Source organism: Ipomoea nil, unplaced genomic scaffold (assembly GCF_001879475.1).
Source record: "Ipomoea nil cultivar Tokyo-kokei standard unplaced genomic scaffold, Asagao_1.1 scaffold1834, whole genome shotgun sequence".
NCBI lineage: Eukaryota > Viridiplantae > Streptophyta > Magnoliopsida > Solanales > Convolvulaceae > Ipomoea > Ipomoea nil.
The window spans coordinates 1151256-1167052 of NW_017618262.1; positions in this window are offsets into that span (position 1 = coordinate 1151256).

The window sequence follows — 15797 nt, forward strand, 5'->3', positions numbered from 1 at the left end:
AAAAAATGATGGGGAAAAAGATAAATATATACAAGCTGCAGAGAAAGGTGATACATTCACCCCAAAAAAAAAAAAAAAAAAGAAACCGATGTCAATAACCTTATGGTCTAGTGGCATGAAGTAGTAATCAATCTCAAACCGATGTCAATAACCTTATGGTCTAGTGGCATGAAGTGGTTCTCCCAAATGAGAGGCCATGGATGTGTGGTATTGACTCTTTGTACTTCAGTAGGTTGAGAAAGTAGCCATCAGCGTTCTAATGACAATTCCTAAAAATTTAGAGTAATTAGTAAGTCGACTTTTAATATAATTATTAGAGCAAATACCAATTTTGGTCCCACGAGTATTAACAAAATGACGGTTTTAGTCCACATGTTTAATTTCTACCAATTTTCATCCACGATTATTGTTTTAGTACCAATTTTAATCCACGACTATTATTTTAGTACCAAAATTCATCACGTCGGTCACTCATCTATTTAAGACATCCAAAAATCTAAAAATTTTAAGGACAATTTCGTCATTTTCAACTTAAGATTCCAATATGAGCATAAATAAATCTCCTCATCCTACCTTAATTTGAGGAGGAAAACTGCGAATTGGGATAGATCTTATGGCTTAAATCCCTTTTATTCATGCTCAAATAGGGATCCTAATTTGAAAAGCACGAAACTACCCTTAATAATTTCATATTTCGGCATGTCTTAAACGAAGGGGCGACCAGTGTGATGAATTTTGGCATAAAATAATAGTTGTGGATGAAAATTGGTATTAAAATAATAGTTGTGGATGAAAATTGGTAGGAATTAAACATGTGGACCAAAACTGTCATTTTGCTAATACTCGTGGGACCAAAATTGGTATTTGCTCATAATTATTATAATTTTGAAGTTTAATCATTTAAATAAATAATAAGTACTATTTTTTTTTATATAGTTTACACATATATATAATTTTTTTGAAAGGTTACACATATATTAGTAAACTTCATTATTTATCTAGAATTTATTTTGCATTTCTAATTAATTCGTTAATCCATTCAAAAAAGTTCAGCCTGACTTTGAGTTGTTCTTGATAGAAAATCTGATAGAGTACCAAACTACCAATAGAATTTGATTTGTTGGAGGTTCAGAAGTCACAAGGTCAAACAAAATTTTCTATGACAATTATTTTGTTTTTAAAAAAATCACAATTATCCAACAGAATCTGGAAAATATTATACTATTTATAAGGTGATCATGCGGAAATGGATATGAATAGTAAAAAAAAAAAAAATTATTATTATTATAGTCTGTACACGATAAAATTAAAAAAAAAAAAAAACTAATAAACGAAAATGACACATTTAACAAATTAAATAAATTGGGCGATAGTTCAAAGTTCCACTCCTAGGGTTTCCAAGGCTTCCACGTTTCAATCGGTAATCCACTCCGGTGATTCTTACCGGTTCTTGATCAAGCTTCTGGGAAGGACGTGCTGTTCGGCAGTGTGATGGAGGAGCAACATGCAGGCGGGGCTGTGGCAGCTATCACGGCAAGATGGGCGGATTTAGCGATTGAGGAGGAGGAGGCCGCACCCTTTGCGCCTGTGTTGGATGCGGATGAGGTGGTTGCGGGGGAGAAGGCGGAGCGGTGGTTGTTGTTGGGGAGGTTCCTGACGCATAAGCTTGTGAAGGTTGAGTATATGAGACAGGTGATGGCGGCGGCTTAGCAGCCGGTTGCGGGTATGCAGGTTTCGGAGATAAAGCCCCGGTTGTTTTTATTCACTTTTCACCATGTTACTGATTTACAAAGAGTTCTGAATGATGGACCGTGGGCATTCGAGAATGCGACATTGGTATGTGATCAACTTGTGGATGGGGGGTTTCCCGATGATGTGAAGTTGGATACGGTACGGATGTGGATACAGGTTCATGGTTTTCCAATGGGATATACGTCTGACAAGATCCTGGAACAGATAGGTAATTATCTTGGTACTTTTGTAAAAGGAGATGACAGGTTTTCAGGTGCACCCTGGAAAGTTTTCTACCGGATCCGTGTTGCAATACCGGTAGACAAGCCGTTGAAACGAAGGCTGAATTTTGTTAAAAGGGATAAGTCTACATGCTGGGTGACTTTCAAGTATGAGCGTCTGCACAACTTTTGCTATTACTGTGGAAAACTTGGTCATTTGTACAAGTTTTGTCGAATGGCTAGGGATTCAATTTTACCGGTAGAAGAATATCCATATTCCGCAGATCTTCGGGCGGGGATAAAGAGAGGGCCGAGGGCGGTTGGGGAATATTGGTTGACGCAGGTGGAGGAGCAGATGCCCCGGGATGAGGGACACGCCGTGGGACAGTCCGGGGGGATTGGTTCGGGAAATCCGAATGGTGAGGGTGAGGGGGCGGGTTTAGTGATGGAAGCGGTTGCTAAGAGGCGTAGGGAGGAGTATGGAGTGGAGGAGGGGAGGCGGGTTGGAGGGGAGGATGGAGATGTGGCTATGACGGATCTATCAAAAAACTTGTTTGTGGCGGGAGCTGGATCGCAGCCCCGCCCATCCTCATGAATACCCTCAGTTGGAACTGTCGTGGCTTGGGCAATCCACGAACAGTTCAGCAGATAGTGGACTGGGTGTCCAAAAAGAAGCCAGATTTTGTATTTCTGATGGAGACGAAGGTGAGGCGGAGTCATGCGGAGAGGCTCCGAGTAAGAATAGGGTATGAAGGCTTGTTCTATGTGGACAGTAATGGTTTGAGTGGAGGATTGGCTTTGTTATGGAGAAAAAATAACATGGCAAAGTTGCTTACCTACTCAAGGAATTATGTAGATGTTGAAGTAACTGTACCAGGGAGTGCAGCATGGCGCATGACTGGATATTACGGCTATCCAGAGCGTACTAGACGGCAAGAGGCATGGGATTTGTTACGAACCTTGGCGAACCGATCACAGCTACCGTGGGTTGTGATAGGTGATTTCAATGATTTACTGTTCCAGAGTGAGAAACGTGGGGGAAACCCACACCCGAATGGTCTCCTACGCGACTTTGGGGAAACCATAGATGATTGTGGACTGGCGCAGATGCCCATGCAAGGGTATCCGTATACATGGAAGAAGAGGGAAGGGACGGAGGACTGGTTGGAGGAAAGGCTGGATAAGGTGCTGGTAACTGAGTCTTGGAGGAGTTTGAATGTGCAGGCCAGTGTATTGAATATGCTGACGCGCAGGTCTGACCATTCGGCTTTATATCTGGGAATCCGAGATGATATAAGGGGTATGGGGCGGGGACTGAGGTGTTTCAGGTTTGAAATGTCTTGGTTACATGATGAGGGGTGTAGGGAGGTGGTGGAGAGAGCATGGGGGGAGGGGAGAGCAATGGGATTACAAGATTGTCTCCAGTTGTGTGGGAGGAGATTGACTGCCTGGGGAGGAGACCGCTTTCATAAGTTTTGGGCCCAAATTAAACGATTGCAGAAGGAGCAGGACCGGTTGAGGGGAAGGCGGGATTTAGCTTCATTGGCTGAATTTCGTCGTCTAGAGACTGAGTTGTGCAGAGTGGAGGCGATGGATGATGCATTCTGGAAACAAAGGGCAAAGCAACATTGGCTGCAAGGGGCGGATGCGAACACCAGTTTCTTTCACAGGTATGCTTCTGACCGTAGAAAGAAAAATGCTTTGAATAGAATAAAAACTGCTGCTGGGGTGTGGGTGGAGGGGAATGCAATGAATCAAACTGTTATGGACTATTTCAATGGGGTTTTCAGTTCGGGAAATGCCCGAGATGTAACTAGTACCTTGTTTGATATGATACAACCCAGAGTGACACAGGCACAGAATGAGACTTTAAATTCCCCCTTTACTTGTGAGGAGGTAAAGAATGCATTATTTGATATGTTCCCTGATAAATCCCCGGGACCGGATGGAATGAATCCGGGCTTCTATCAAAACTTCTGGGATGTGGTGGGGGGTGATGTTTCTGCCTTTATTGTTAATTGTTTGGATAATGGATCCTTCCCCAAGGAAATTAATAGTACGAATGTGGTGCTAATTCCGAAAAAGAGCTTGCCTGAATATGTAACTGATCTACGGCCAATTGCATTGAGTAATGTGGTGTACAGGGTGATGGCGAAAGTGATAGCAAATAGAATGAAACCTTTAATGGAAGGTTTAATTTCTGATTCCCAGAGTGCCTTCATACCGGATAGACTAATAACGGACAATATATTAATAGCTGCAGAGGTGGGCCATTATTTGAATAGAAAGCAGTGCGGTGTGGCGGGATGGGGGGCCTTAAAATTGGATATGGCTAAGGCGTATGATCGGATGGAGTGGATTTTTCTGCGAAAGATGTTAATAGCCCTGGGATTTAATGAAAAGTGGATTGATTTGATAATGAATTGTGTCACTACGATCTCTTATGAATTTTTGATAAATGGCCTCCCAGCGGGTCAGGTGATACCAACCAGGGGATTGAGGCAGGGGATCCTCTGTCACCATATTTATTTATAATATGTGCAGAAGGATTATCTATGCTATTGCAGCAGGCACAACAACGAGGCATGATACATGGATGCAGAGTAGCCAGGGGAGCACCGCCAATATCTCATTTGTTCTTTGCAGATGACAGCCTGCTTTTCTTTAAAGCAAATATTGAGGAAGCCGGGGAGGTGAAACGGTGCTTGATGGAATATGAGGCCTTATCCGGACAGGTAGTAAATTACCATAAATCCAGTGTGTGTTTCAGTAAAAATACAACGGAGGATTGCAGGGATCAAGTGGCGCAGCTTTTGGGTGTTTCGAAAGCAAGTAATTTTGGCAAATATTTGGGCCTACCTTCGTTTGTTGGGCGGGGAAAGAGGGCGGTGTTCTCGTATATTGAGGACAAGATAAAACAGAGGATAGGCACATGGAATAAAAGGCTGTTGTCCCATGCAGGAAAAGAGGTCCTTTTGAAAAGTGTAGCACAGTCAATGCCTACCTTTTCTATGAGTGTTTTCTTGCTCCCTGAGGCAGTATGCCAAGCAATTCAAAGAGCAATGAATAAGTATTGGTGGGGATCTGGGGGGGACCGCCGTATTCACTCAAGCGAGGGAGAGTTTATGGCATGCTTCAATATGCGGTTACCTCATTGCCTGTCCCCATTAATGGCAGAAGCGTTGGCATGTAAGGAAGCATTATCATGGTTGAAGGATAAGGGATTGCTCGTGGTACAGTTACATACGGATTGTCGTAATCTACAACACCACTTGACATCACAAGCCACACGGATGCGAACATATATTGGCTATATCATTGATGGATGCAGGACTATTTTGTCATCTTTAAATTTATGTTCTGTTATTTACATTCCTAGATTAGAAAATCTTATGGCACACTCATTAGCGTCGCATGCTTTTACACAGACTCATACGATGTACTGGGATACTATCCCACCAGATTTTATTGCAGCCTATCTCTAATATAATCACCTTCATTGGTGGCTTTCAAAAAAAAAAAAAAAAATTGATCAATAAAACACAACTAAATGGGCAAATTATCAATAGTTATGCTGTGGAACCGAGTTCACCGTGCGCTTGGTGAACACGGGATAAATCCATAATTTCTAAGTTGTAGATTCATAATTTCTATACTGTGGATTCATAACATTTATACTGTAGATTCATAATTTCTAGATTCATAATTTCTATACTGTAGGTTCATAATCTCTATACTGCGAGGACAAAATAATGCGATTGCGAAGAGAGAAACGTCGTTAACAACAAATGAAAAACAAAATTATGAATCTACAACATAGAAATTATGGTTCTACCCTTGTGTTCACCATGCGCATGGTGAACACATTTCCACAGCATAATTTGCGGCAAATTATGTTATGAACCTGGGTCCAAAACGATATCGTTTTGCTTCAAAACGACTCTGTCTGAATTTTTTAAAAAAAAAAAAAATTGCTTCCTTCCTTGCCGTTTGTCTTCATAATTCGTTCATTTATATTCACAATTTTAAAACTCTATATTCACAATTTTAGATCTCAATATACAAAATTACAGAACTCAATATTTAGAATTGCAGAACTCTATATTCACAATTTTTTAACTCTATATTCACAATTTTAGAACTCTATATTCACAATTTTAGATCTCAATATACAAAATTACAAAACTCAATATTTACAATTGCAGAACTCTATATTCACAATTTCATAACTCTATATTCACAATTACAGAACTGAATATTCACTCGCTAAGTTGTTTTCAATACTTTTCTTTAAAAAAAGTCATTGACTGAGGAAACGGTGATATTAACGGCACTGTTATTTTCACACACGCAAACTGTGTCTTTTTGGCCATGAGTCCACCTTGCAAGGTTGCAAAAACGACGTCGTTTTGATGTCCGACTTTAAAAAAAATTAAAAAAAAATTCAGAATTGCATAACTACACATCCATAACTTCATAACTATACATCCAGAATTGCATAGCTACACATCCATAACTTCATAACTATAAATCCAGAATTACATAACTACACATCCATAACTTCATAACTATAAATGCAGAATTGCATAACTACACATCCATAACTTCATAATTATACATTCAGAATTGCATAACTACACATCCATAACTTCATAACTATACATTCAGAATGTGAAATTATAACTTCATGACTATACATTCAGAATTGCATGCATAATTACACATTCATAACTTTATAACTATAAATCCAGAATTGCATAACTACACATCCATAATTTCATAACTATAAATCCAGAATGTGAAATTATAAAATTATGAACATATATTTACGTAACTGACGGCAATTGAAAATAATATTTTTTTTTATTGAAGCAAAACTACGCCGTTTTTGCATCCGTGTGCACCATGCATGGTACACACGGATGCACAACATAATTTGCTAGTTGTTATACCATGGACCAGAGTCCACCTTGCAAGTGGACCCTGGTCCTAAATTGTGTATTTTTAGTATCGAATTATGAACTTCTAAAATATAAATTATGTTCCTAAGTTTTAAAAATTTGTGAATACAATACAATACATAATCATCACAAATTATAAATTTTTAAAAAGTAAATTGTGAACATTTAATATATAAATTATGTATCTTTAGACATGCAAGGTGGACCCAAATCTAAAAAATAATTTGCCCATTAACTCGTGAAAATAATAGATAATCCACCAAACAAGACACATTCTATAGGCCTCTATCACCATGACCTTCCAGCCACGACTTTTTGCGTATGACGTCAACGAAATGGATAGCTCATATACTAGAGAGCCCAACTCCAATTTCTAAACAACCTTTTATCAAGGCCCAATGCTTTGTTTATCAGGCTACTTAAATGGGCAATTTATATCATAGACCAAGATCCACATAATATTGTGGATCCTGAATCAAAACGATGAGGCTCAAAATTCATACTCGTAAGGTACAGAATTTTATAACACAAAATACAAAAATCACAACACAAGATACATACGCATATTGTATATTTACTTATTTTTCAAATCTGATTTAGGTACAAAATTTGTGTTCATAGGTACAAAATTTCATAAAACAAGACACGAATTCATAACATAAAACAAAACTACTAATTTGTTTCAGGTAGAGAATTAATAGTTTAATACTCTTAAGGTTCAGAGAATTTCATAACACAAGAAACAAAAATTCACAACATAAAACACATACACATACACCCAGTGGCGGACCCAGAAATTTTTTTCAGTGGGGGCGAAACGCATTAAAACAAAAGAGATAGTTTGGTAAAAAATAAAACACTTAAAAGTATAGCCATAAATATTGTTGGATGTGGACAAAAAATAAAACATATCAAAACTTTATAAAAAATATTCATAACAAAATATGAAACATAATTAATTTGATAAAATAATTCAAATAAAAAAAAACACATCTCATTATTAATATATAAAAGAATGTTATATATATAAATGTGTGTAAATCTCACAATTAATTAATACGAAATATTTAAAAGTCATAAAAAAAATATAACATGCACACTTTGTCACATAAGTAATAGGGAGTAAATCTGCAAAGGCTGAGGATTCAAACTCAAGCCACTTACAAAGATAAAACACACGCCTTGCCACCTGATTTAGTCATCTTTTATTAATTTTTATCTATTTTATTATACTTATACTAAAACTTGTACTATATATACATATATACATACAAGGGTTATATATGGGGTGGGGGGTGTGGTGAGTGGGGGCAGCTGCTCCCATGCTGGGTTCGCCCCTGCATACACCATGATCCGGAGTGCACTGTGAACCCTAGTCTATGGGGCAAATTATGTTGTGGAACCGTGTCCACCTCCAAAACTGTTCATAATTGTGAATATAGAGTTCAAAAATTATGACTATAATTATGAACATAGAGTTCTATAATTATGAACATAGAGTTCTGTAATTGTGAATATAGAGTTCAATAATTGTGAATATGAAGTTCAAAAATTATGAACATAGAATTTTATAATTATGAACATAGAATAGTAATTATGAACATAGAACGTGTTCACCTTATAAGGTGGACACGGTTCCACGGCATAAGTGCATAACAATTGGGTCTATGGTATATGGATTGACTTAAATGGCTTCATCAAGCCCAAGACCATATAGTTAATTGCCATAAGTGTGAAATTTTTTTGAAAGATATTTTGAAATTGATTTCTATTACATTTATTTATTAAAAGAAAACTGCAAATATTTTTCCTTGTATTGCTACACTTCCTTCCTAAATTTATCATATTATATTACTAGATTTGTTTGTTTGTTTAAATTACTAAGTAAATTGCCAGTTTTTTGCAAACATTATTTAGTATTCTTATCACTGTAAGACTAATCTGATCCATATTTTACTAAAAATGCAATAAAAAATTTGACCCTTATTCATAGGAAAGTCCGTTATTTAGAATTGTTTAATATGGTGCACCTCTTACATGCAAATTATATTGTGTACTCCGATGTCTACTTTGCATAGATGACCATGATACATATTAATTTTTAGTATACTACATGTTCATTTAATAAGTTCGTTATAAGTTTATTTTTAGTGTATTACATGTTTATTTTTAATGTATTGCAAGTCAATAAATCTATAGTATGTTAAAAATGAACTTGTATTAGTGATCCATCTTGTAGTTGCTAGCAATTCACTTACCAACTATTAGATTTCACTACCTGAGAATGTGGAAAAACTTTGCTCCTGTATAATAATTTGCAAACCATACAAGAGAAGTAAATTGTACTAAGAAAATCTTATGCGACAGGTTCAACCGAGAGAGTATGGACAAGAACTGTACTTGTAACCTTTATGTATGAGAATATCATTTGGACCACTCAATCACCACTTCTAGGGCTAAATAAATTCTTTATAACTTATAGTGTGTGTTGTAGTATAAGAATTTTATTACAAGGTATAATATAGGATGTAAATGTTGCCTCGATCTTCAAATCACATCCATCCAAACAACTTAAGATCGGACCAAATAGTTGATATTCAATTTTTATGTGAGACTTGATTTGATTGTGCGTCATTGAAATTAAGAGAGTATTATAGTATGCATATAAGGCATAAAATAAAAAATAAAAAAAATTAATGCATGGAAGTTAAGGTAGCACCACATAATGATGAATGTTACAACGATTACTAGTTGAAGGGAACACAAAGTAGGTAAGGGGCGGGGGCAAATTAAGGCACAATAAAATGGTGAGATGGTAAATGTATGCCATAAAGGCAGCAAATAAAAACCCATCGTCACGGATAGATTTGATGAGATATAAGTAACTACATACTACATAAAAATCTTAACCCACATCATCACATAAAAGTCTTGTATGTTCCCCCTTGTGTCATACGTAGTACAAGATTTGATGAGATCAAGCTAAGGTGGTGATAGTTGCAACTAACTAAGGCTAAAGTTATCCCTGTGATTCTCAAATTGGTAAAATGACATAGAATATTTAACAATAATTTTTTTATTTATTTATTGCTGAAGTAGTTATTTTATTGTATTTATATATTGTTACAAAACAATAATTGTGGAAAAAATCAACCGATGAGAATGCTTTAAGTGTTAAAATGACGCACCTTAAATGTTAAAATGATGCACCTTAAGTGTTAAAATGACGCACCTTAAGCTTTGAAAATACACACCTTAAGTGTTAAAATGGCGCACCTTAAGCTTTGAAAATACGCACCTTAATTAAGTTTCAACAATAACGCACCTTAAGCTTTCAACAGTACGCAAAATTATCATAATGTCACCGCATTTTTTAATCAGTGTTCATTTTGGATGGTTGATTTAAGTAAGATCAATGGCTATGATTAAACCGCATGTTTTACCTGGAGACCTCCTTCGCTTTATATATATATATATATATATATATATATATATATATATATATATATATATATATATATATATATATATATATATATATATATATATATATATATATATATATATATATATATATATATATATATATGTGTGTGTGTGTGTGTGTGTGTGTGTGTGTGTGTGTGTGTGGAAGGATTCAAGTGCGGGGATGACTTCCCGTGCGGTTGTGCGGTTGACGCACCTTAAGTATACAAACAACGCACCTTAAGCACACAAACAAAGCACCTTAAGAACACAAACCACTCACCTTAAGTATACAAACCATGCACCTTAAGCACACAACAAAGCACCTTAAGAACACAAACCACGCACCTAAGGTTTTAAAATGACTCACCTTAAGTTTCACACAACTGACGCACCTTAAACATACAAATCACGCACCTTAAGAAGGAAAACAACGCACCTTAAGTTTCAACAACTACTCACATTAAGCACAAAACCCATGCAACTTAAGCACAAAACTCACGCACCTTAAGAAGGAAACCCACGCACCTTAAGTTTCAAAAACTACGCACATTAAGCACACAACCCACGCACCTTAAGCACAAATCCTACACACCTTAAGTACAAAACTCACGCACCTTAAATTTGACATAGATGCAAAAATTACCAAATTGTCACCACGTTATTTATTTATTTATTTATTTTGGTAATCCTAGACGTTGATTTAAGCAAGATCAATGACTCAGATTTAACCGTACCTGGGCCCACCAACCGTATTTAATTTGAACCTAATTATATATATAGTTAAAATTGATCATGTAAAATATAAATTTGATCTCATTCAATTCAATAAAATGTTTTAAACATTTTGATAAGAAAATCTCAAAATTGATATTTTCAGGGAAAAAAAAAAGAAAGAAAAAAAGTAACGGTTTGGACATAAACCTACCTAGCGTAATGGTAGCTAGATTGAAGTATTCCTACAAATCTTTACTCTTTTCATCATACCCTTAAGTTTTTGTCGGATAAAGATTCCATTATTGTTAGGCACACTTTTGAATCCAACGAAAGTAATGTGTCAATACACACACCAATCACCATGATGTTCCTTCTTGATTTTGTACATCTAAAAGATCATTACTACTATTGCCCTAAAAAAAATAAAAATTAATTATAACTCCAATGAATAAGAACAATTTCTCAACTCTCTTAGAAACATTAACAATGAAAGTGGTACATTAATTTTTTAAAAAAGTTAGAAATTGCATTAACATTTTAGTAGATGATTATACGATTTTTTTAAAAAAAGAAGAAAAAAAAAAGCATTTTCAGTCCTTAAATTGTAAAAAAAAAAAAATATTGAGTAATACTTTTTAACACTCATGTAATTACCTTAGAAATTGCATTAACATTTCAGTAGACGATTATACGATATTTTGTTTTGTTTTTTGTTTTGTTTTTTTTTTTTTTTTTGTTTTTTTTGTTTTTTTTGAAAGGGAAGTGATTTTTTGTTAGTCGTCCAACCTTATCAAAATTTTGAAATAAAAAACCACTTTGCAACATTTGAAGGATGAAAAAGTTAATTTGTAGACAATTGAGAGATGAAATATGATGATGAAATTGAGCGACAAAAATATTATTTTAATATAATTTAGAGACAAAAATTGTCACTTTTATTTTTCTTTTTAATTAACTAATAAATCTAAAAGAAAAAATGGAAAAATACGATACCCACTTTTTTTTTTTTTTTTTTTAAGTAAAAATTAAAATTATACTTATACCCCAAACACCCATAAAGGCTTCAACACTACAAGAAAAAAAAAAAACTTTCTTTTTGGTTTCTATTTCCCTTAAAAACTTGAGGACTAAGTGAGATAGAAAACAACAACTCAAGGGCCCTAGGTATAATGAAGAAAATATGAAGAGGTTGAGGTGTCATTAACATAAAATTGAGGGGTGCATGTGAAAGCATCTCAATTTAAGTGATCAACAAGATCATACTCATATGTACTACTGGGTTGTGCATGTCTGGAAGACCAAATTAAAAGTCAGGCACCAGACATCATAGGCATATATGATACGGAGTATATATATATAATCGTATATACTTATAGCATGATATCTTTTTTCCGTACGTTAGTACATATAAACTTCTTCCAATATTGATGGTTTTGCAATGGCTTCCAATATTTAGACACAAAAAAATATAATATAATTCTACTACATAGATCTCAAATCATACTTTTTGATGGCGGACAGTCGGACACTGATAGGTTACTTTTTTTTTACGTGGGTCCCAATATAAGTGTCTACATTAAGATTCTGTATGTGGGAGTAAAAATTGGGAGTAGAAAATGACAGTAGATATAATATTTTGCTATAATTAAATACCATCCCTTAAAAAGAGCCAATGGGAGCACGATACGTTGATTAGGCAAATGCCTACAAATAGGTAGGGGTATAGGGATTGAGTTATAACATGAATATTTGTTACTAGTCAAATATAATGTGATGTGTGATTGAATAAATGCCTACGAGACAAGAAGTTGTGAAATTATAAAAAAGAAAATGATAATAAAAATGATAAATATTCTCTCCTTTTAACTTTATGGCCCCGTTTGGTAAAATAGTCCGCCTATAGGTCAATTTTGGTTTATTTGATCATTATTAGTTGTTTAACTTGGTTAAAAAATCAATATAAGTGTTTGGATAATTAGCTTTTTGTAACTCCAAAATGTTAAAATTCAAAAAGCTCATCAAAACAACTTTTTCAATTAACTTTTTGAAAAAATAAATTATATCAAACAACTATCAGCTAACAGCTAATTTACCAAACACATTTCTACAATCAGCTAATGTTATCAACTAGTTATACCTTCTAATTAGCACAATCATCTAACAGCTAACAACTATCATATATCTAACGGTCATTTACCAAACATGACTTATATATATCAGGTTCTGTTAACATTGTTTGATTGAGGTTGTTTTTAATTTAGTTTTTTATAATATTAAATTTATTATTAGTTATAAATTAAAATTTATTAGAGTTTTTTTAGTACAAAATTTATTATAGTTTTTTTGAATGCAAATTTATTATAGTTTATGTAATGGATTATTGATGGATTAATATATGTGACTCTTTAAAATTACAAGTCTTTTGAGCGGAGAAAACTCATTTAACGTGTTCTATTTTTATTCATCAATTGAGAGTGAGGAAAGGTCACCTTCCCTATTGATAAAGAAATTCTTCGTGACTTGACAAACAAGATTCTCATCTATTTGCTACAAGATTTTCTATATTACTGTAATCTTGGTATTGAGAAATATAAAAAATTATACAGTAACAAGTTATTTATGGCAATTTATATTATGGACCAGGGTCCACATAACATTGTGGATCCTGAATAAAAAAGATGTTATTAAGGTATAAAATTAAATAACATGAGAGAGAAACATACGTAACACAAGACACATACACATGTTTTATATTTACTTTAGTTCAAGTACAGAATTAATATTCTTAAGGTACAGAATTGCATAACATATATAAGACACAAAAACGCATAACACAAGACACCAAAATGCATATCATAAGACACAAAAACGCATGTTATATTTACTTTATTTCAGGTAAAGACTCCATACGCTTAAGTTAGATAATTGCATAACATGAGACACAGAAACACATAACAAAAGACACATACACATGTTTTACAGTATATAAAAAAATATGTAATGTGCAGTGGATTGAACAACAAACAGTTGCCATAAAAATTAAAATTCAAAACTACGTCATTTAGGAACAGGGTCCACTATATAACGATTGGTTATTTATTTACTAAATATTTAAGTCTAACAACACCACTAAAAAAAAAATACTTTAATACATTTTTGGACGGAGGCCTGAAAAGTCAAGTTTACACAAGTATAAAGAAATAAAGTTATGCATTCACTACTAATTATATCATTTAAGATAATCGTGAGCGTTTAATCTTGACATAAGCTTACACTCATGTAATGTATATGTATCATGTATGTGATGAAGGTTTAAACTTTAAACTTGAGGCATCTTGATCTTGTTCACATTACTTTGTCTCAATCGAAATGTGTATCATCTTTGTGAATTTTAATTACATATATAAGATAAAGAATCTTAGTGTACGCATGTTAATATAATAAAATCTTTAGTTGTTATTTACAAGAGTTAATTCTATTTTTGGTTATAGGTGATAGTCCATTTGTAGTCTTTTTTTTTTTTTTTTTTTTTTTTTTAGAACATCCTTATTTGGTCCTAGTATTATTGTAACATGACTATTTTTTATCCTCTCACTCCTCTGTCAACAAAATCGTTGAAATGTCGTTAAATATAAGAAAATTTAGATCTTTTATATAAAAAGTAGGTTGATCTATACTAATATATTTTTTATGTTTATTTTTTTAAAAGAATTCATAATTGAAGACCAAAATGTCCTTGTATTTAACGACATTTAAACTGTTTTGTTGATAGAGGACAAAAAATTGTCATGTCACAATAATATCAGGACTAAAAGTGAATGTTTTGATAAAAAATTAAAAAAAAAAAAGACTCAAAGTAGACTGCCACCTGTAAATCTAGGACAAAAAATGAAATTAACTCGTAAAGCTCAAGAACAACCCAACTTTTTTGCTATTGCTGGTACTGGTAATAGTTCGACCATGGATTTGATAGCGAAAGCTCAGAAGAAGAAGAAGAATTAAGAAGCCGCGTTTATAGCAAACTCAGCTTTGGCCATTGAGTTTCTGGCCATAAAACAGAATCTCCATTGGAATTAATTCAATTTATGTGACAAAACTCAGAGGAGAAAAGAGAAGAAGAAACAGATCAGGGAAGAAGAGGGAATTTCTGTATATTCAAGAAGGATCCAAGGGAGTCCCTTTTGTACAAGAGAAAGCGAGGGAATAAGCTTAACAGAAGCTTAACGGAAAACAACAACTAATCTAACTAATCTGTCAGAAGAGATACAATGAGATGGTGCCAAGTGGCATTGACCGGTGCCTTGACTATTTAGCTTCTTTAATCTCCTGATATCCCCCCGCAAGCTGGAGTGTACAAATTGAACAGTCCAAGCTTGGAGATATAACTGTGGAAGGAGCTGGGGCAATGTGTCTTGGTGAAGGTGTCAGCAAGCTGTTGTTCAGATCCAACATGAAACAATTTTATTACACCTTTACTGAGCTTCTCCCTTACCAAATGGCAATCGAGCTCAATGTGTTTAGTTCGCTCATGAAACACTGGATTCTCTGCAATCGCGATAGCTGATTTACTGTCACAATAAACAGCAGTAGGACCATTATGATCAACTCCCAACTCGGTTAGCAAATAGGATAGCCACTGGACTTCACATGTTGTAGCTGCCAGTGCTCTATATTCAGCTTCTGATGAGGACTTGGATATAGT